The sequence below is a fragment of the Maniola hyperantus genome, chromosome 11, assembly GCF_902806685.2.
Source record: "Maniola hyperantus chromosome 11, iAphHyp1.2, whole genome shotgun sequence".
Classification (NCBI taxonomy): Eukaryota; Metazoa; Arthropoda; class Insecta; order Lepidoptera; family Nymphalidae; genus Maniola; species Maniola hyperantus.
Window position 1 is genome coordinate 7,916,900 of NC_048546.1, and position 23,937 is coordinate 7,940,836.

General features: G+C 36.7%; 1 protein-coding gene and 1 long non-coding RNA gene across 2 annotated transcripts in view; one reads left to right on the forward strand and one right to left on the reverse strand.

Moving 5' to 3' along the window:
- Positions 1–23,937, reverse strand: part of cpo (couch potato) — a 272,957-nt gene that overhangs the window by 173,245 nt on the left and 75,775 nt on the right. The window lies entirely within an intron of this gene.
- LOC138402976 (uncharacterized) lies at positions 12,592–15,247 on the forward strand. Its single transcript, XR_011237285.1, has 4 exons — positions 12,592–12,681; positions 12,796–12,990; positions 13,693–13,748; positions 14,313–15,247. It is a non-coding gene; the product is annotated as an uncharacterized lncRNA (long non-coding RNA).

Consider the following 23,937-nt stretch of genomic DNA (forward strand, 5'->3'; position numbering starts at 1 on the left):
GAATTGATATAAAATTCTTCATTTCAATATTTTATTACGCGTACGATTTTGGACGATATGATCTTCGGAGATATTAAAAATATGATTTTGTGATGTAGGAATCGAATCAGAACCTTTTTTGTTTAACTTTTTGTATGATACAATAAGTAGATAAAATATATAAAATTTACTTTTATAAGGTCCCCCCTATCTGTTATTTGACAGATGCGGCCTCTCTCTATACGCCAGTCGCCATTTGAAGGAAGCTTACCTATATTAGAAATAACCAATTAGTCACTTCTATGTTCAAAAAGTAAATTATATTACTTTTAGCGCAACGACATACTTACTACATCCATATTTTTTTTATTTTATTTAGTTCTTGTGCCTGATCATGCGATCAGTCGGTGGACTATAAGCAGATTGGTTGGAGGACAGATTGGTATGATTAAAGACAACTTCCCCAGCGGGAAACCTCCATGAGTCTCAGCTAATTATCCAGTATATACTTTCTCTTTAGTCGTCAGATCACCTGCGGCATTGTCAACTACACTGCCAGGCGAATTGGATGGTTAGTAAGTCTTGTTAAATCCATATATAAATTACTAGATGATGCCTAATTTAGGTTATAAAAACCCCGCGGGAACTCTTTGGCTCTTTTTGAAGTAGCCTATATTCTTCTACTCTCTCTCTCTCTCTTCTTCGGAACGCAAACTGTCTATACTAAATTTCGTCAAAATTGGTCGAGCGGATGGTCCATGAGAAAGTAGACAGACAGACACACTTTCGCATTTATAATATCAGTATGGCTAAAATTTATACCTACACATAAATTAAAAAGCATATTTCACACAAAAATATCGCTCTGACACTTTTCAACTCATGGCCTGCTTGAAAAAACATCGTCACAATTCCGATAAACAAATTAGCCCAGCTCTGGCAATGTGCACGCGGCCTACAACCGAGCCGGCAACACGTTATATTAAATTACGATGTCGTGATTACTATCATATGTTTGCAGAGATAACTAGATTGCAGATTAAACTCTCGCAGATATGAAAGCAAGAGAAAATTTAAAGGCTTGACGCTCCATATCTTGGCAATTACTTAGCCAGCAAAACTAGACAAAACTCATAACTTTTCACGAATGCTGATGTTATTAGGACGATTACTTGAACACTCTCTTCGCACATACCTAGTAGTAGGTATATTACTTATATAAACTACAATCCCTTCCAAAATCCTCTTCACTTATTCAAAGCAGATTTTCATATAGGTTGGAGCGCGCTTGCCCAAAAGATGCCTATTCAGATTTGCTGTAAAGGTATTCGGGAATCTAATTCAATCTTAATAAAATATATTTTCTTGTATTCGCCAAGTAAAAATTTTTTCCGAATTTTAAAATAGAAAATCAAATCAAATCAAAGTTTTTGATGATCATAAGTTAATAAAATAAGTACATAGTCTTAAGAATTTACTAAATATACGCCAAATACCTACACAGTCTCTCATCAAGGACACTCACAAACTGCTCAAGAAATTTCCCGTTCCTATAAAGAGAAATATTACAGAGCTCAAAAGTCCCTAGACCCTACTTCTATTAACTGATCTTGCGTGTGTTTAATAAGGTTTATATTTTAGCGAAGCCATAATATAAGAATTCAAAGTGATAGGCATAAATAAAGTTCCCACATAAATCGTTCACTTATTATGCGATTACCCGACGCAATACGCGTAAGCTATGCCGCAACCGTATCAAGGTTAATGCGACTCCACCTGCCGTAGCTGCTGAGCCACGCTGAGCGTTGAACTAAACACGGGGCAGCCTTGCGAGTCGCGCTCGGCTTACGAACTTCTCAGAAACTCCGCCGTCTGACGCAATTCCGGTCATGATCCCGACTTGTGCGCTCCAAATTCAAAACTCTTGGAGCTAATTTCCGAACGCCACTTTGTTCTTTATTCAATTTCCGATATTCGCTTTATTACGAACGAGAATTCGATTCCTATTCTGCTCCGCCCGTCTCAAAGGCATACTAAACGTTAAACGCGCTTTATTGAAATATTTCGATTGAGCTTATTGCTAACGGCTTTCATTAAAAGCTTAGCGTATATTAACATGGAACGTTACAAATCTAATTAAAATTCTCGAAACAACTTAAAATAGCCATAATCGTAAACCCCGACAAAAAGTACGAGTATGTGAGAATGGTCCTAATGAACAGATTTTTTTAAAACACTAGATGAAGCCCGAGACTTCAACCGCGTAAAATCTTTAATTTTTCGGGATAAAAGTATCCTATGTCTGTCTCTTCGACTTCCCCCACGTGGATTTCCGTTTTTTTAAGAATCCGGTGAAAACTTTGATTTTCCGAAACAAAAATATCCATGTCCGTTTCTGGTGATCTGACAAATCTTGAAAAGTAGGAAGAACCTGCAGAAAACTGTACAAAAGAACACCAATCGTTTTAGAGCTTTCAAATTAGTTCATCTGTGTATAATAGATACCATTATCAGCTAACTAAACAAATAAAACTTCAATGTAATAAAAATAATCTGTGATCTTGATATGAAGGACTTTGCTGTTGTGAAAAGTAAGATAAATTAAGGGTTTAAATGAAGTGGGCAATAAATTCAAACAGATGACTTCAGGTCCGGATAAGCTTTAGAGATAAGTATCTACTTTATAAATAAGATTTTTATCAATATTCGGAGCAATAAGAAAAATGTGTTACCCTGACCCTCCGTTCCCCTTCTTCCTTCTTCCTTTTTCCACTCCCCCCTCCCGTCACAACAGCCATCGCGGGCAAATATTAAATTTGCTACGTCAGTAAAAGCCACGAGCACGTCACATTATTATGACTTTTGTTCCACTGACTGACGGCATTTTCACGTCAACATTGCCTATTGGATTTTTTTTTCAATTTTCCAAACATTATATCCCGCATTAACATTTCGCAGTGATGTTGTGGTGATGTTGAGCCACAACAGAGATAGATTTACTATTCATTGTCATCATCAACTCATCGACGGCTCCCTACTGACTACTGAGAATGAGTCTATGCTCAGAATGAGAATAGTTTGGCCATAATCACGCTGGCCGCAAAGTGTGGATTGGTCCGCAGACTTCACATGTCATTGAGAATATTATTATGGAGAACTCTTAGGCAAGCCGGTTGCCTCACTGTGTTTTCTTTCACCGTTAAAGCAAGTGATATTTAATTGCTTAAAACAGACATAACTCCGAAAAGCTAGTAGTGCGTACGAGGGGTTGAACCCTCGAACCGTCGAATAGGAGGCCAACGTCTTAACCACTAAGCTATCACCGTACTGACTATTACTAGGCTGTTTTGACAGTAAATACCCGACGGCCGACAGTCATCTTTTCCTTTTAAACATTATGACCAGAATCACACCTTGAAACACCGAACGCTATGTCGCGTCAAAATTTCAGCGGCGTCTGAGCGGGTTCTAAAGTACACGCCCGGAGAGTTACGACTACTGTTATGAGACGGGCGTGCACTTTATGTCGTTCGTCGTCGTCACTCGTCATCATCAACCAATAGACGACAAATGCTGGACTTGCATCTAAAATATTCTAGATAGTTATAAGTAGCTTAGTCGACGAAAAACCTTGGAAATCCCCTTAGAACTAAATAGACACGAAGGGCAATCTATCTATTCCTTCACATACCTACATTTGAAAAAGCAATAAAACTAAATTTAACTCTGTCCACAATAGATAATGTATGCCAAGCATTTTGTCTAACCCAATAAAAAGGTAGGTATTACAAAACTTTTATTTCGCAACTCGGACTCTAACACCAATAAATCATTAAAAATATCCGAAGACAGGAAGAATTTAAAAATCATTTATTAAAATAAAAGAAAAACTCTCATAAATAAAAAGAAATCTATTTCAGAAAATAGACTAATACGTCTTTGAAACGACTTGAGTGTAAAAACAGACCAATTCTGAGATTAACTCTAAGCAACTCGCGGATCACACGTATAAAAATAAACTATAATGTTCGTCCTAGAGCCAGTGGTAAGAATACATAAACTTACTACTTAAGTTAATTAATTATACATTAGTAATGCATTTTTTAATTTATTTAAAGTAATGTCTAAATTACAATTAGTAAGAACTACCAATTTTATTGTAGCTTGGCGTCAATTCTGAAAATGCATTTTATTGTATTGCTTGTGATGTGCTCGTCAACTACATTTTATTAAAGTTTCATAAATCTATGGCCTAAACCCTTCTCATTCTTAGAGAGGACCGTTCTCAAGAGGGGCGATTTCCCTACCCTCATCGTAATGATAAAAAATAATTAGAAATTAAGTTTTAGAACATTCCTAGTTCATTATATTTTACAGACGTCTCTCAGACTCACTAACTAGTACAGACACGCTGTAATAACCGTGATTAATTGCATCTCCTGTCAAAGTGCTAAGTGACAGTGCGTGAAGAGTAGACCCAACCACTTACTGAATAAAAAAGAAGCTAAACTAAAACTGTACTCTTCAGTTGTGAACTCGTTAAAATAGCATTGAGTTTGTAAAATGCATTAGGAATGTAGTCATGTCAACTTAGGACATTTCCGACAAAAGTAAAGGCTTCCCTTATTTTGGCTCCGTTAGAGTTCCGATACTTTGTTAGAAAAATGCCCAATACAAAATCTCTGATTCGCATGATTCTACCTGAAGAATAAAGAAACCTCTTAAAAATTAATGAAATTACAGGCGTACCTCACTACTCGTAACGCCATCCACATATTTTTTTCGGCGTATTTGACTTTCGAGTACAGATTAAATAAATTGCCGCCCACCGCATTGATCGATTGGGATTCATTTTCACTGACGCCAAGAAGAGACATGCAAGAGCCAAGAAATGACCAATCAGAGATGAAGAAATAGCAAAATAGACGAAATAGCATACCATCTCTCAAATTCTTATTGGTCTAATTCCTATCATCCGCGCATCGCTCTGCTCGTCACCAGGTTAGTCGAGACGTGTCCTAATAATTGATCTTGGAATTACATTTATAGCTTGACACTAGGTATATTATTACACTTACGTACAGTTGCTTAATATGCATTGTGTGACAGTATACTAAATGTGGACCGTCTGTTACTACGCAATTAGGGACTAAAAGAGTAAAAAAACAAGGTGAAAAATAAAAAGTGCATGTGCCGACAGATGTTGGCGCAGTGGCGCTGAGCGATGACGACAGGTGCAGCGGTACAATAGGGTTGGCACGAGCCACATTTTTGTAAAGGTCTCCTATTAGTTCCACTTAAGAAAACTTTTTTTAATTACTTATATTATAGTGATCTGAACACGTTTTTATGTAGTTTCAGACATGTTGGAGTGATTCAATTAGTCACTAGCTGATGCCCGCAACTTCATCCACGTCAATTTAGGTTTTAAAGATCCCGTAGAAACTCTTTGATTTTCCGGTATAAAAAGCCTATGTCACTCTCCAGGCTTTTGACTATACCCATGCAGGTTAACGGGCAGGCCAACAAACCAGTAAACCAACAAACAAACACAGTTTCGTATTCATAATATAGGCAGTTATATCAATTGATTTTTACTTATTTTGAAATAAGTAAGTACAAAAATCTGGTGAGTTAATTTCTGAGTTGATTAGGAGACATTATAAATAGATAATGGTACTGATTCTGAGCACAACTTATTTTAGAGTATTCGCATGCCTACTCTTCTTACTAATGTAATATGAAACGGACAGACGCAGTTTGACAGTTTAAAATTTTATTTTTAGATGGTACAACTCGTGATTTTTATACTGCTACTTTTTAAATTTGTAGCGTGCACTAAAATTTTGAGTCTTTAAATGTAAAGTTCATGTTCTGTCCCTTTTTAGCATTGTTAAAAAGAAAAGGATGCAGATACTTTAAATTTAGTTTAGAGAAAGACAACGGAATCGGTGCCAGTGGAGTGCATAAATATGAATTTGCTCTCAGTATTTGGTTTGTTCTCGTAACAATTGGGAAATAACCTTTAGTCATACCGAAACGGACAACATACTGTCAGCATACAACGTTAGCGGACCTAAAATATAATTAGTGCATTTGCATCGCATCAATAATCTACGTAGGTATTTGTCGACTTTGGTTTTAGATTAAACTAATTGAATGGATAATAATAAGCTACTGAATGTGAAATTAATATTTTACCACTCATAGTTGTTATTATTCAAACAGTAAATTTAATACTGGCGTTCAATTAATTAATTGAAACAATAGTTAGCAGATGATTTATTAACCTATTTGTTATTACGTGATCGTACAATTCCAGTCCCTTACAAGTCTATAGAACCAACAATTAGGCAAACCGAGCAATTATCACTAATCACTATAGTTTATTACCGTTTTCACATAGCTAAACAAACGGTATCATTTGAAACTGAAAACATTTCATTATCTACCTCACCATACCATACCATATTCCACGACTCGCGCTGGCCAAGTGCGGACTGGCAGAGGGAAAATTTCAAGGGAATCCTTCGATTTTCCGGAACAGAAAGCAAACTATCTCTACCAAACTGTAGCAAATATAATTAAACTAGCTTATTCCCGCGGCTTTATCCGGGTAGACTCCACAAATTTCGTACCCCTATTTTACCCCCTTAGGGGTTGAATTTTCAAAAATCCTTTTTTAGCAGATGTCTACGTCATAAAAGCTATCTATCTGCAAGCCAAATTTCAGCCTAACCCCTCCAATAATTTGAGCTGTGCGTTGATAGATTAGTCAGTCAGTCAGCTTTTCCTTTTATATATTATATATGGATACCTGTCGACTACATTATATTTTTTTAACGGCCTTTACCAGCCCTGTAATTTTTTTACCGTAACGATAATTTTTACTAATGGTAGCAAAAGAAATTGCAAGTTAACAACCCTAGTAAAATGATTGACCTATTGGCAGCGGGCAAGATAGTTAAGCCTGTACTAATCGACCTACAAATCAGACATAATTCTGTAGTGAGTCTTTTGCTTTTCGTCTAAATAAATAACGGATCGCTGGTACCAAAATAGCTCTCCTATTTCTTGTGTATTTTTTTATATAGAAATTCTTTGGAAAAGATGAAATTTACTTTGTGACGTTTGTCAATCCATAATGTCTAATGTATAATATAGAACTCCCGTTTCTTAAAATGTGAGAAAAATATCTGGTTTTTTTTTAAATTTATAAATAAAAATTCTCACCAGCAGTACCTACCTATTAGTTAAATACATTAGTAATAAACAAGTTGGAGTACTTATTGAAACTAATTATAATTTATTATAAATGGAGCTACGTCAACGACGCAAGTTTTTAGGTTTTACATGATAGAGTATAAATTGATTCAAATTGCTAATAAATAATTTCAAAATGTATTCAAACAAAAACATCTGCTCAAAACTTAGAAGCGAGTACTATAGAAACTAAATCATAAACGGAGCCATTTCTACATGCAGATTTTAAAATATTACATGTATAAAGATATTCAAACTGCTTTATAATTTCACATGGTATTTAAACAACATCATCCGGCAACTTTGAAGCGAAATTCCTAAGTTCGTCTAAAAATCCGCCAACTTATAAACACGGAGCGATCCCGACAAACACAGACATTCCGCAAGTCCGGCTTACGGCAACCGACCAACCCCGTTTCCACCGTTGTTTAATTCCATTAGGGCACCCCTTTTATCTCCTCCACTTTTATCTTCCACTATTGGATTACTGAACAAAATGCCGTGGAAAAGACACACGCAATTCGCCTTTGCCATTACTTCATCTCTTGTTAAATAATAGCCTTTTGCAGCGTTGATGCCTGTAGTTGCACTTGTTTTTTGCACGAGAACATTGTGTTTAAAGTTTAATTTAACTTGTGTTATATATACTTATATCAGTCTCGTTTTGAGTTTTAAAGCTATGTAGAAGACCTGGAATGTTTTAGATTAAATATAAAGGGTTTGAAAACATTCGTATGCACGGAGTACATTTTGTGATCTGTGTTCGTCATTATGTTTGTTAAAAATATTATGGAAAAGACGCAAATAGGTACTTATTGTCCCTACACGAAGAAAATAGTGACTGCTCACTGAACTAAATCAGTACTAAAGGTTATACGCTACGAAGTGCCTACTTCTTGCCAATAATTTTCAAAGTAGGCAATCTTGGAACCTCCACAAATCTTCGGGAATGTTTGTTCAGAATAATAAGAGCATGGATTTTTACAGTGAGCGGTAATAATATCTTAGTGGTTAAAGACGTCGGCCTCCAGTTCGTTGGTTCGGGGTTTAATACCGGGTACGCACTTCTAACTTTTCGGAGTTATGTGCGGATTCACTGGCTTTAACGGGGAAGAAAAACATCGAGAGGAAACCGGCATGTCTGAGAGTTCTTCTTAATGTTTTGTGTGATGTGCCAATCTGCACTTGGCCAGCGTGGTGGACTATAGCTTCTTTTTCTTCTGAGAGGTTTCATTCTGAGATATTCGTGTTGTTTCTGACATCAAAGTGACAGTAAAACTTACCGTTCAGGTCGATTAGGGTAAGTAACGAAACTAATTTCTAATATGTTTCGTTAACGACACTTTCCGAGTTCCCTACCCAACAAATTTCGACGACTGTGCGGAATAGTTAGTCTGGCAACTTGGTCCTCAGATATTAATCAATACCCACACTATGGCCACACATGAATTGATGGCGATATTGTACTGAGTTATAACTATTTCACACTATTATCGCTACGCTTACAATAATTGTGTTCTGCAGATTAATATTATCATTTAAAGTGTATGGCAGTGGGATGGTTTCTGCGCACTTTATATCTCCAAGTGAGTATAAACACTATGCGCGCTTGGTCTGAATAACAATTAAAATATTGTATCATGGATGATGGGAATTAGTTAGAATCGATGCAGCAGTAGAGTAGTATATACCTATCTCAATTTTACATAAATAAATCAATAAAAATATTTTTCTTTCAATTAAACTTTTATAAGTACTTTTGAATCGTCAAATGCATCTAACACTGGTTCGAAATGCCTTTCCTGCCGAGAAGAACCAGCAAGAAACTCGGCGGTTGCTCTTTTCAAATACACCTTCATAATCATTAATTTGTGTTTTACAAACTTGGGTTTAAGAATAACAAGGTCCAAGTCTGTTATTTTCATAATATTATAGGAATGTCTGTATATAACTTGGTGGTTTATTAAACTCTCGTACAGGACCTGCTTATTCGTAAACTATGAAGTTCTGAAGTAGGTACCAACTTAACTTGCTGTTCCCCAAGGAAGGCGGTAAGTTAGGTGAGAACTCCAAGGATCTCATACGGTACCAGTATATTATAGTTAACTAGCTTACACTCGCGACTTCGTCCGCGTGGAATACAAAAATTTCAAACCCCTATTTTACCCCTTTAGGGATTGAATTTTCAAAAATCCTTTCTTAGCAGACGGCTATGGAAGATTTTAATACACATTTTGCAACATTGATCATAAACGTGTACCCAAAGATAGACGGTTCAGCTTCAGATAATATTAGGCCAAGTGTCGACGCACTCTAAATCCTCGAAGCAAGTGGACTTCTGCAAGATACTAAAAAAAAACATACGGTTTTCACCAATACAAAGAGGGATTAACTAAGAAGATTAAAAAGCACAGCGTGAACATTTTACGAAAATAAGCTACTAATAATAATAAGCTACTAGCTTTATGATAATTGTGAATTAAGTCAGAAAAAATCATGCCATCTGAGAACTTCCGTGGCATGCGCCGCGCCCGTGCGAAGCCGGGGCGGGTCGCTAGTTTTTGATACAGGAAGTCGGCAGTATGGCTTCACACTATAAGTAGACGTCACCTAGTCTAGAATTTAAAGGAGCACGGGACATACGCAATCAAGTGTTATAAAGTATCAAGTAACCGATACATATGGTCGTGTTAATATCCTCATGCACCTGGTTGAATTCTTGACTTATTAAACTAAATATAGAATTGAGTAACCATTTTCAATGTGCATTCTTAGCGCAATGGCTGTAGACATACAAAGAGAGAATGCGTGTGCGACGTGTTTAGCGTGCATTAGCAGTTAGGGTTGATACAAACAATAATAATTAATCTACATCTATTAATAAGCAGTTCATCTACGTATACATTAACATTTAACGCATGCGCTACAATAAAGAATAGTAAAAGGTACCAGAAGTGAGTTAAAAAGTTAGACAGAAAGGCAGGGCATTATAAGCTATTTTTGGATTGGTTATTGGACTGTCCTCTCCTTTAAACTTGCGCGCAGACATTGGTCACACGCGGAGAGCTTACCGAGAGGTTTAATCTTTAAACTAACCTAACTACAACATTAACCTGATCAGGGCCCAAAATTACTACTACAACCAATCAATTAAAATGACCTAAACGCAAAGCATTTAATAGTCGAATGAGTCTGCGAGCGAGACGCAGACTGACTTTCAAACTATCAACCACGCGTATTTGTACAATCGACTCAAAATGTTGACGCAACCGATCACGTGACGTCTGTTTCAAAGGCGGCAAATATAAGTGTGATAACAATAGATACAGTTAAAAATTACTTTATGGAAATAAAAGTTACCGTTCATTACAAATTTACCTCAGAAAGTTTAAATAATAATAATGTAAAAAAATCAGAATAGTATGTTCAATGATAATTTAAATGAAGCGATTATTCTCATAATATAAGGTAGATTTTCCCCGTCTTTTCTGATATTTTATACAGTCCAGATTAAGTAAAGTTGTCCATATTTGATTCTGAAATATTCCTGTCACAATTTTATTTTATCAAATAAATTATATTTATCTTTTTATAATTTAAACTCTTTTCATAGCCCTGGAATAGAGCCACGCGTTGCGTTCTTACTACCATATTCAAACAGGCCACTCACTTTCTTGCGCCGGCGCACCGAATTGCATTGACTTAATTACTAACATGCAAGTGGTGACATGTTTTACGATTTAGCAGTAAAAGGAAACGTAACCCACTTACATAAAATAAAATAGTGTCGTATACCACATTTTAACCAATTCTAATAAAATTACTCTACCAAGTAATCGGATCGGAAAGAGGAGTACGGAAATCCCTACAAAGTGTGAATGTCTTTCGGTTTAAACGACGATAACGATGAAAAACCTAATCGAATAACGACTAAAATAGACCATTTTCTTTCAGGAAATGAAACTAGAAAAGTTCTATTAAAAATACAGCAAGAGTTGTTTAAGGGTTTGTCGTTACAAACTTGTAGTACTAAGTATAAGGGACTTGATAATATTATACTCGTTGCAAGCGCCGGGAACGCTTGCTATATCAAATCCCTAAAGTGGTAAATCAATTCGTCGCATGTGTCTTCTCAAAAAGTATATTAAGTAAGTCTACTTAAGTCTAAATCAGATTTTATTTCAATTTTCACCAAAAGGTGGACCGTGTCATATTGAGAAGATTGCCATATCTGTGTAGGCTGTATCCTTATTTATATTGATGCTGGCGCATTTTAGCTAGTCATCTATAAATAACAACAGCACCATTAGCTTCGATAAGAATAAATGATTGCTTTTTGTTTGATAAAATTTGTAACAAAGCCGTTTGACCAAATCTAAAGGCCGTTTGATTAATCGCAAAACGGAACGCGACCGAAATGGAAAACGTTATTGGCATACCAACGTAACAATTAATGGGAGCGCCACTCCAGTGACGTAGACGTTTAAAAAGCTTTGTGATCGAAATCGCTTGATGGGAAATGAATTGGAAGCGGGAAGATAATCAGATAACACAAGTGTCATAATCAAGGAACAAAAAGCTTAATTTGCTATAATCCGCTCAAAAAGAAAAATAATATGTATGGTGCAACATATAGCATGCGATATGCAACACCCACCCTCCCACTGCTAAATATGGAGGAAAAGCCAGCCATCCATAAAGGACCACCGCCACGCAACACCATCAAAACACAGTCGACCACGTTTCGCTCGACACCGAAGCATCCACAGGAGTCAGCTATGTGATTCTCTAAAGAACGGTTCAACGTTGCCAACATCGATGCGGTCTGCGAGGTAACATCGTACAGATCGACCAGGCCAGCAACGGTTGTAAATTTGTGATTCTGTAGTGGCTTTAAGCTCATCGGTGATCTTATGGTTGAGACGGGCTCTACGATGTTATCTCGGATGAGCCAGTGATGTCATCCTATTTTTATTTTCATACCGATAAAAAGTTACGATTACGAAATATGGCATTTATAGTGGGTTTAAAATTCATTTCTGATTACCTTTGCTATTTTTATACAAAGTTAAAGCAATAAATGCAAAATACTATGAGAAATTATCATTATTTAAAAAAATCTTGGACATAGGCAGGAGACCTTTGCCTTTGTTTTGCATCATTAAAAAAAAAGTTGCTTCCCGCCGTGCAAGATGTCAGCCAGCACAAAATTAAAAATGGTATTGGTAAATTAATGATCACCTACACCCTAGAAAAACGATTACTCGACAAAATCTCTAGTCTTAAAACAAACTGCACGTAATAAATCAAGTGGTTAGTGGAGCACTTATAATTCCTTTACTGCCTTGGTGACTTCATAGGTCGTCACAACAACTCAACAAATAGTGCGTGAACTTCGTCTTTGTACGTCGTTTTATCGTGTTTTGTTTTAAAATACAAGTGAGTATTAAATTAAACTTAATTTACTCCGATATCAGTGGTTTTAACCTTGTGTCAGACTGCCTATCAAACTGTTCTTTCGGTGCTGACCAACGATTTAATAATAAATTTCAGTGCCTCGCAATATTGCCCCATCCACTGCTCAACTTGAAAAATTGTTCAAATTTATGGAGTAAAAACCATGGTCAGCAACTGGGCACGCTCGCACTGCCCTTGCTAGAGACCGTAGTGACCAAGCATCACCAAGAAGTTGGACAATATTGGATGAATATAAATGGCTGCATCAAAACATGGCAACAATAGCAAACGGTATGTAAATATTATTTTCAAAGACACAATCTACTTTCTAAGCAGAGTATAAATGTTAGTACCTACCTAGTGTTAAATGTTGTCATACAATACAGTATTGGAAAGATAAAAAGGATGATGCAAAGAGAAAATGCAGTAGCATGGTTATTGCTAGAAGAAAGAACAGGCAGTGGTATGGATGAAAATATAGCAGTAGCAGAGCTAAATAACCTTGAGCAAATACCTAATAATTGTTTCTCTTATGGGTGGAGAAAGTTTTGCAACAGGATAGGAAGATTTTGAATTGTCTGTTATCTATGTTATCTCTATAAATGAATATTTAAATCCTGTTGGAACTCTGCTTTTCTGAGATAAGAAGTTGTCTATGTCAATTTCCGGGATGCAAGCTACCTCTGTACCAAATTACAAATAAATGCATATATATATACAATAGATGGCCCTTTAAGAATCCTGTGGGAACTCTTTGATTTTCTGGGATAAAAAGTATCTAGCTTATGTCCGTCCTTGGGATGTAAGCTAATATTCTGCACATTTCATCAAAATTGGTTTAATTTTTGGACCGTGAAAAGCTAGCAGACAGATAGACACACTTTCGCATTAAAAGTTTAAGTAGGTATTAGGTATGGCTAGTATGGGTACGTAATTAATATGGAAAATTATTTGAAATAATAATATATAGTACTATTTTTTTTCTTATTTCAGAATGATATATAAATGATGAAAGTTTACCACACTTGGAGAGTTATTTGGAGCCTGCGGTGTGTATAATATTATTGTATATTATATCCGTACCATTATATAAATGCGAAAGTGTGTTTGTTTGTTGGTTTGTTAGTTTGTTGGTTTGTCCTTCAATCACGTCGCAACGGTGCAACGGATTGACGTGATTTTTTGCATGGGTATAGATAGACTTGGAGAGTGACATAGGCTCTTTTTATCCCGGAAAATCAAAGAGTTCCCGTGGGATTTTGAAAAACGTAATTCCACGCGGACGAAGTCGCGGGCATCAGCTAGTCTATACTAGCTTTTATACCTATGTATAAAAGAAAAAGGTGACTGACTGATCTATCAAAGCACAGCTCAAACTACTGAACGGATCGGTCTGAAATTTGGCATGCAGATAGCTATTATGACGTAGACATCCACTAAGAAAGGATTTTTGAAAATTCAACCCCTAAGGGGGTGAAATATTGGTTTGAAATTTGTGTAGTCCACGCGGCCGAAGTCGCAAGCATAAGCTAGTATAAAATATACCTACGGTTTTTTTTTGATTAGTTAATTATTTCAACTCTTTCATAATATCTCAACTGTGGCTGTTGCAGGCGAAGAACTCACAAGGGAGATTCATCATCATCATCATCATGATCAACCCATCGCCGGCTCACCACAGAGTACGTACGGGTCTCCTCTCAGAGTGAGAAGGGTTTTGGCCATAGTCTACCACGCTGGTCATGTGCGGATTGGTACACTTTACACACCTTTGACAACATTATGGGGAACTCTCAGGCATGCAGGTTTCATCACGATGTTTTCCTTCACTGTTAAAGCAAGTAATATTTTATTACTTAAAAAGCACATAACTCCGAAAAGTTCTCGTGAGCTGTGATAGACTTGTGGTTAGGACGTCCACCTTCTAATCGGAGGTCGGGGGTTCGATTCCGGGCACGCACCTCTAACTTTTCGGAGTTTTGTGCTTTTTATCCAATATCACTTGCTTTAACGGTCAAGAAGAAGATCGTGAGGAAACCTGCATGCCTGAGAGTTCTCCATAATATTCTCAAAGGTGTGCGAGTCTACCAATTTGCACATAGCCAGCGTGGTAGATTATAGCCAAACCCCTTATCACTCTAAGAGGAGACCCGTGCTCTGCAGTGAGCCGGCTATGGGTTGATCACGATGATCATGAATTCTTCTCAAGCAGTGGAAGACACTCAAATTCCTGAGCCTCTAGCAGTTGAGAAGCTTTTAAATCCTGTGGGAATTATTTCATTTTTTTCTACCAAAAGTCTATAACAAAACCTGTCTGTTTTTCTATGGTTAAAAAAAAGGTAAACTAAGTTTATACTGCACTTTTATTATCTTTTCCACACAAATATTAAAAACAAATGAACGAGTAATGCAATAAAATATATTTTAATTTACTATTGAAAAACACTAACACACACACGGTATAAGATATAAAATGTATATAACATTAAAATATATGTAAATAGTTAAGATTAAGATAAGGAATAAATAAAGGCTTTGAAATTGAGAATTATTTTATTTATTTATTTATTTATTGACACTTTATTGCACACAACACAAAGTAAACATTGAAAAAACACAATACAGGATCTTATTCTAATAGATGTAGCATGCAAAGGCGGCCTTATCGCTAAAGCGATCTCTTCCAGGCAACCTTTGACGAAAGGAATCACGAAAGCACGGGTTGGTGCGGCAGCCGAAAATGGCCCTAGTTATTATTATAAATTAGACTACATACACAGTACATTCAAATAATACACAAATAAATATAATTATATATACCCATATACATATCTCTATAATATACTACATAATTCTGTTTACATAGATAAATAATAGTTCTTCAAACGATTTTTGAAGGTGTTTAAGGATTTCGCCTGACGTATTTCAGCTGGGAGAGAATTCCAGAGCTTGACACTGTTAGTGGTGAAAGAGTTACCATAGTATACCGTGCGGCTGTGTGGAGTCATAAGCTTATTGTCGGTGCTGGAGCGGAGGGAGAACTGATGGTTCTCACCAAGATAGGAAAACCGTTCTTTTAAGTATGATGGTGTTTGAGGGTAGTACAGAATACGATATAGGAGCGACAAAGCGTGCATCTCCCTCCGCCGAGATACTGGCAGCCACTTTAGTTTAGCACGGAACTCTGATACATGATCATATTTTCGTAGGCCGAAGATGAAGCGAATACACATGTTTTGTAGTCTTTCCAGCTATCTAAATCTACTCTTTTATTTATTATTGCATCTGTCTTGCACGCCACGAGCGATTAGCAAGGAGTTCTCGGCACCTTTGTCCTTCTTCTAAGCCCTCTGCTCTGCTTTGACGAGGATTCCTTTGCAGCATGCTCATTATCCTATGTTCTTCTCGGATTATGTCATTTGGCAATGACAACGCTGGTAATGTTGTAGTATGTTGTGTAAAACGTGCATGCAACATGCTAAGTATAATGAATCTTCTGGCCACCATCCCTGGACCATAATCGCTATGAACTAGAAGGCATCTAAATCTTCGTTTTAAACTCCAAATAATACATAAGTACACCACTGCACGACTAGCTCTTGATGTAGGGGAGCAAATCCCTTTCTAACATTGCCACAAGTTCCTCCGTGATACTAAATATTTTTACATAATGCGTCTGTCGAGAGCAGACGAAGACCACGTATTTGACAACCTTTTGCACGCCTTTTTATTTTGTATTCCTCTTGTTTAGCTTCTTCTAATAAGAAAAATGTACTTGAGCTAAGCGAGCAGCCATCTGAAGTGAAAAACGATAAATAGTTAACTCAGATATTTTTTTATCATTTAATTATACTTACTATAGAAAATAACAAAATAAAACTCACATTTTCACCTTTCTTTTAAAGTTTTTCTATGTTTACAACGAAATTTAACTCGTGCATCGATGGTGCATCGTAGAGAAAAGCTACACCGGAGACGCTTTTCCGTTTGACACATAGAATCGAAGGCGAGGGCGTACGATGTAGTCGAAGGCGAGCAATTAGAATAGCAAATTCCATACATAAATGTCAAAAACCCGTTTCCTACATCGATCACACTCGCTCGTGAAGCGCTAGTGTCGCAAAGGTGAGTCGAACGCGATTAATAGAATAACAAATGTGCTACATCTAAGGAAACATCCGATGTGCGACCGATGTAAATATTATTTTACCTTAGAGAATCACACTGCAGGAGATAAAGACCTTAAAATGCACAATTGGAAACTTTTTCCTGCTTCTATACAATAGTGTCAGTTATAAAATATAGATATTATGTCACTCAATAAGAATACGACACATATCCGGTTTTGTCGGTGTATATCCGACTTGTTTGGAACTAGTCGGACACACACCGGCAAAATTGGACTTAGTATAGTCGTATACTTTTTACAGTGATTGTGAATTCTACTAAACATAAGTTTAATATGCCTAGCGCTCATTTTCCTCTGTTGTGGAATTAAAACTTTCAAGGTAGGTACATATTAAACCTGCAGCGTTACCTTTTAATCACAACACGAAGTCTTACAAAAAACGATTGCTATTGCATTTATAAATCCTAAGAATAAAAAAAGATCCCAATGTGTAACAAAAATTATCTTCAAATCTGATCCACAAACTCTTGATTTAATTAAATCAATTTATAACCTTAATTTAACCGACAGCAATATCGCGGCTTTATTCAACTCCGGCAGAAAGAAGTGTACCTAATATAATTAAAACACAAACGATATAATGTCGGGCCCTTTCATTACTGTCTGTATAATTTCATTCTGAAATTTCGTAATAAAAAACTGTGCTACATTTTCATTGACTTCAATGGAGGTCTTGTAGAGAGCTCGGTCTATTAGAGCCACATCCAATTTTCATCTATATGAAATGAAATGACGTACCGCTTAATGTTGCAGCGTCATGCGCTCTATAATCTCCCTGGCTGTGTGCAGTGGTTGGACCTCAATCGGTGCTGATTGAAACGTAGAGATTTATGCTTGCCCCGCGCTTTGCTTGTTTACTACGGATTTACTTCCAAAGTACCTATCTATCTAACGTGCACTCTATACGAAGTAATATATAAGTCAATGACTCTATGTTCTTCCAAACTAAACTGAGCATTGAGTTTATATAATACACTCATGCTGAGATTTCAAAACAGTACTATGATTTTGGATTTAACTCTGAGCTCAATTTATGCATATAAATATTGAATCAAAATATCTACCTTTGTGAGATAGCAAAACCCAAATACCGATTTTTTAAATTTTTTGTTTAGACAGGCTAAATTCAAAACAAACTGAACCTAGATTCACAAGAAGGAAGTGGATTTTGTATAATTTAGGTTACTTTTGTTCAGGAGTCTTAGTCCAATGAAAAAACAGGTATTACCTGAGGTATTGTTTAATATTTTTATATACGGACGAAGTCACCCGTAGATGTGAGTTCTAAATAAAATAATTTTGGATTTAAGCAAACTAATAAAAAAGTATTTGAAAAAGTGTTCCTTTACCGGCCGGCCATACAAATACGTATATAAACCTGACCTGTTTGAGAGAATAAGATAAGCGTAGGAATGCTCAGAAACTTTTCGAATTGAACAAGATGTCCACACTCTAATCGCTGAAAACAATCGGGATTCCTCTCAAACTCGGGTAGAAACATTGAGAGCGTTTAAAATCTGCAAGGTGTCGCTTAAATGGCGGATAATTTATTCCGCATCGAGGGAATACCGATAAACCCGTCTCGTTCCCGAGACACCCCTCTAATCCTTTGATGGATTCTTCCTCCAGACGGCAAATACCGGAAAAGTGCACTCTTTCATGCAAGGAATAACAGAAAAACTTATATTTTTGAGATCTCATAATATGAAGTCCGTTATCCTGAAAATATTTTCATCTTATCTGCTAGAACGTTTCTCTGCTTTTGAGATAAAATTGCTAACTTACCATGATCTACTAGTATCTACTGAATATTTTTATTTATTTTGATACTCAACGATGCCCGCAACTTTGTCCGCGTGAATATATTACCTAGGTTTTTTAAAAATCTCGCGGGAAATCTTTGTTTTTTGGGGATAAATAGTATGTGTTATTAGGGTATAAGGTATCTCAATTCCAAATTTCAACCAAATCGGTTCAGTCAGTGTGACGTGAACGAGTAGGTAATAGTTAAACACCAAACATCCATTTTTTTATAAAATTAGTCAGGATTAGCACTAGGACTATCTTGTACACTAACCTCCGTAATCTGCTTTAGTTACGTACTCCCTAACCGGCATCTAGTTGGGTCTTTTTAAATTGTCATACAGTATTTACCACGAGCTCTTAAGATAAAAGGAGATAAATTAATAAACGCAAATAGAAAAATTTGAAACGCGGACTTCATTACCGCAATCACTGAAAAGTAAAAATGTAATTAACACTTTGAAATAAGTAGTGGAAGTAGTTCAGCTAATTAAAAACGCACCGCAATAAATGGGGAGCACCGCGCGCGACACCGCACCGACGGAATTGGCCAATCGACGCTTTTCCCGCCGAGTCGATGACCTAGCGGGCCAATTGCAACGTGAACGTTCTGATCTACTACTCGTCAACCGAAACAAATCGCCGATATTCCATTCCTTTTTTCCACGTCACGGTTGTTGTCGTTTTGGTTATCACACGAACTGTTCTATTCAGTTTGCATCGCTCCGGTGAAATTGGATTCCACAACACACAGTAACACAGCGCTGCGGAATTTTGTTATTAGATAATTTTTAAAATCGGTCTAGGCGTTTTCGAGTTATCGGGGAACATACATAAAAAATAAAAAAAAAAAAAAAAAAAAAAAAAAAAGATTCCGACGAATTGAGAACCTCCTCCTTTTTTTGAAGTCGGTTAAAAAGTGGATTTGTATCTGTGTATTGTTACCACAGATTAGAGAATTTATTATTGTTATTTAAGGTGCTTCACAATTAACCGCGATCTGTATGCGAGTGCGACCCTAGATATCAAGAGCGTGTGATTTTGCTAGTTTTAAATTGACTTAAACAAGCGATCGAAGCATTGATCAGCAACATATCGAGCCTGTTATGGAAGAACATCGTAAGCGACAATAATGAAATTTTACAGGAGAGGAATTTTTTTGATTACTTTTTATGTATTACTTATATGTCCCCAATTTTTGTATATATTGCAGTGTACGTAATTCTCTGCATGTAACTAATCGAATTATTACAAAAAGAGTTAAAAGTTAAGAGTTAAGAGCATTTTTGTCACTTACGATAAAATAACAGTTCATGATATCTATGTTTTTTTTCAAAAATCGTTACTTACGCTATTATTTTTCTATACTAGTTAGGCTACTTAAAAGAAAAACTGTAGCATTTGGCAAAGTTTTCTCTCCTATAAGTCCTCTCTCTACTCACAATAAAACGAAAACATACACATAAATCTATTTTTATTCTTTATAAACAATTTTAATTATCTTTCATACTCGATCATTCGTCATTGCTTTCCTCCGGTAGTACGTCTTTGGTATTGCCACCATAAGGTAAGATAAGATAGTCCTGTGTATCCAATCCAATCCATCAGCCTGTTTGCGTCCACTGCTGGACAAAGGCCGCCTTTCTAAGAGCGCGCCACCAAACATTCCTGTGATATTATGCAGGAATAATATCTTTGTCACACATTTTTTTCAAATCCATATACTTAGGTCTGGCAATACGTATTTTTGCTGAATATGCTGCCATAAGTAACTGGAGGCGCTGTCGACTTTGCCATGATCTTATTAAAAAGCTCAGATCCACACATTGTATTTCAGTAGGAGTATAAAATCCATAATTAAGGACAATTTTTTTAGGTGAACGCTGAAGCATTGGAAGCAAACTGATCTTAGCTTGATTGGATATTGTAAATGCGAAAGTGTGTTTGTTTGTTAATTTGCTGGTTTTTCGTTCAATTACGCCGCAATGAAACAACAGATCAATTTGATTTTTTGCATGGATATAGGTAGTTAAAGATCTGGAGAGTGACATAAGGTAGGGTTTCAGAAAATCAAAGAATTCCCACGGCATTTTTAAAAATCTATACTCACGCGGACGGCTTTCTAATTAACCATACTGACATAAATCTTCAAACAGGGGTAACACTTCCCGACACCATTTATAAATTAGCTTGACGATCTCTTTAGGTCAAAAATATTAGTTTCACTTAATACTTGCAACTGCACTGAGGGACTTGCAGAACTCAGTGCCCAAGATCCCTATTTTAGGAATGCTGTCAGACATGATGGTCCCAAAATATAACTTCCAGAGGTCCTATCGTGTGGAAATCCCAGATATAGAGGAATGATTAAGCAACAAAATCACTTGGCCATCGGGCAGTCCGATGGCTCAAAGTCAGGTAAGGACGTAGGCTATGGAATTTATGGAGAAAAGCCCAGGGTCAAACTGTATCATAACCTGGATGCTTACGCATCCATTTTCCAAGCGAAGGTATACGCTATAATAACTTGTGTTGTCCATCCTGCAAAACAGCAACGTCAATAAAACGATATATATACATTAGGACAGCCAGGCAGCTCTACCAGCTCTGTCTTCTGAGGTGGTTAACTCAAGGCTGGTTGAAAACTGCAGAGACACATTATACACCCTGGCCCAATACAACAGGTTGGTCCTACGCTGGGTACCAGGGCAAGCTGGAATAGTTGGCAATGAAAATGCAGACATTCTGGCTAAATCAGGCGCAAAGAACGACAGATTGGCCCAGAGCCTGTTTGCGACATTTGTAAGAGCCTGGTTCAGCTTACCCTTCTAACCTACTGCTGTTATGATACACTTAACCTGCAACCTTAAGCTCAGGGCTCGGACATCTGCAGACTGTGCCACGAGACTGCACTCCGTTGCACATAGTCTGCTACTGCCCTGCTCTAATGCATAAACGTAGCATTCATCTAGGGAAACAAATCGTCTACCCTGAGGATGCTACTTCAATTCCAGTCAAAAAAGTGCTGCTGTATCTGGCGGCCACAGGATTTGACAAGGAAATGTAAGTAGAGACGAACACAATGGATCGGAGACGGTCAAAGTGATACAGGGTATTCAAGAACCTGCCCCAAAACCCAACCCCAAAGTATTAGAAGAACAAGAATACTTGCAACACTTAATTCAGTAACACTGATACCTACTCATAGTTCTACAGTTCAAACAATCACGGTACTTTTTAATTTATAAATAATAGAATATCCACACACCGTCGATTTATCATCACAATATCGAAGTCAAATTCAAACTTGAACAGTACGGCGCACGTTTTGTTGTTACACAACAGTTCTAATTTTATTATTTTAATTTTCTTTTCATCAATAATTAGTGTTTTTAATATTCTTAAAATATTATTAATTAAATTTAAATGCTAATTACCTGAAATTATTTCATTTAAATAAATAGAAATCATTTAGAATTTGTATAAAAAATATACAAATAATATTATAACAAAAGACAAGCAGATTTTGGGTACAATTCAAAACTATAATATTTTATCGTAAGCGACAATCGTTACTTACGATAAGTCGGTAACGATAAATGTTTCGTTTCAAATTTGTAAAAGTTTTACTTTTGTCGTTTACGATATAATTAATTTTCAGTTGTAATTTTGCCATTTATGCAAATATCAGCCTAAAAGTCTTTGCATTAGGTTTTAAATTATTTTACCTACACGTTACGTTCAAAAAACGAAAAACGTGAATTCTGTCGGTTACGATGTTCTTCCATAACAGGCTCGATATTATCATCGTCATCATGATCAACCCATCGCCGGCTCACTACAGAACACGGGTCTCCTCCCAGAGTGAGAAGGCTTTTGGCCATAGTCTACCACGCTGGCCCATGTGCGGATTGGTAGACTTCACACACCTTTGAGAACATTATGGAGAACTCTCAGGCATGCAGGTTTCCTCACGATGTTTCCTTTCACCGCTAAAGCAAGTGATAGGTATTTAATTAATTAAAACGCACTTAACTCCGAAAAGTCAGAGGTGCGTGCCCGGGATCGAACCCCGACCTCCGATTAGAAGGCGGACGTCCTAAGCACTAGGCTATCACAGCTTTATATGCCAATAAAATCAGCTCATTTATGAGATAAAGTCAGTCGTTCTGGTAATTAGCCAAATATGTGTGTGGTTTTTTACTAACTCACGCACATAATAAATAACCTTACTTTAAAAAGAAATGCTACAGTCTGCTGGTATAACTAGCAACAAAACTACTTGTCTAGCCCACCAGAAAGACTCTTGGAGATCCGCGGCAAACGAGCAATTCAAGTAAACACGGTATAAAAGAGAGAATTGAGAAACTTAGTTTCGAGACTTGTGTTGTTTTTATGATAACTGAGTGTTCGGGACTAACAGATCGATATCAGGGTTTTAATGCGTAGTCGGTCTGACGTTACGCTCCAAGTTCATACAGGCGCTCGTGTGCGCCATAGCGTAACAATCTAACAGTGTCTGCTATAATTATCATAGCGGCACCGACATAATAATTATGCATCGCATACGATAAATAACAATGGATTAACAATGCTACGAGCCTGTAAGATGCATGTGGTGGACGACGGCCAAAAGTCAGCGAAGCGAGTAATGTGAACCAAGCCCACCCTGAGATTAACAATTTGGTGGGCAGATTGTTAGCGACGAAAACATTACTCGCAATTAATTTTGTGTAACTAGCTAAAACCTGAAAACGATTTATGAGATTCTTGATTTGCAGATACGAGTAGGTATATCACTTGATTTCTCAGATAAGTAAACTACTAAAAGGTAGAGTCTGGCTAACGAAAGAAGAGACTGGAAAAGCGCGGCAAATTTAAAAAATATCAGTATGGCAGCTCTGAAATTAGTATTACAGACCTGGATAACCTAATTTGACAGAACAGAAATAAATATAAGTAATAAGTATCAAATTAGGTTATTCCAGGTCTATCATACTAATTTTGGGGCTGCCATATATTGATATTTTTTAAAATTTGCCGCACTTTAACAGTCTTCTGTTGTAAGCCAGACTCTACGCTGAGAAAGGCGTGCCATTAAAAATGACACTTAAATTAAAATTGACACCTTACTTAATGTCAAATGGTCAATTCACGTTGACACTATGTACCACAAAGCAAAATAAGAATAAGAAGAAGAAGACACTATATTGACTAACAATTTAGTTTCGAGTACGCTCACATAC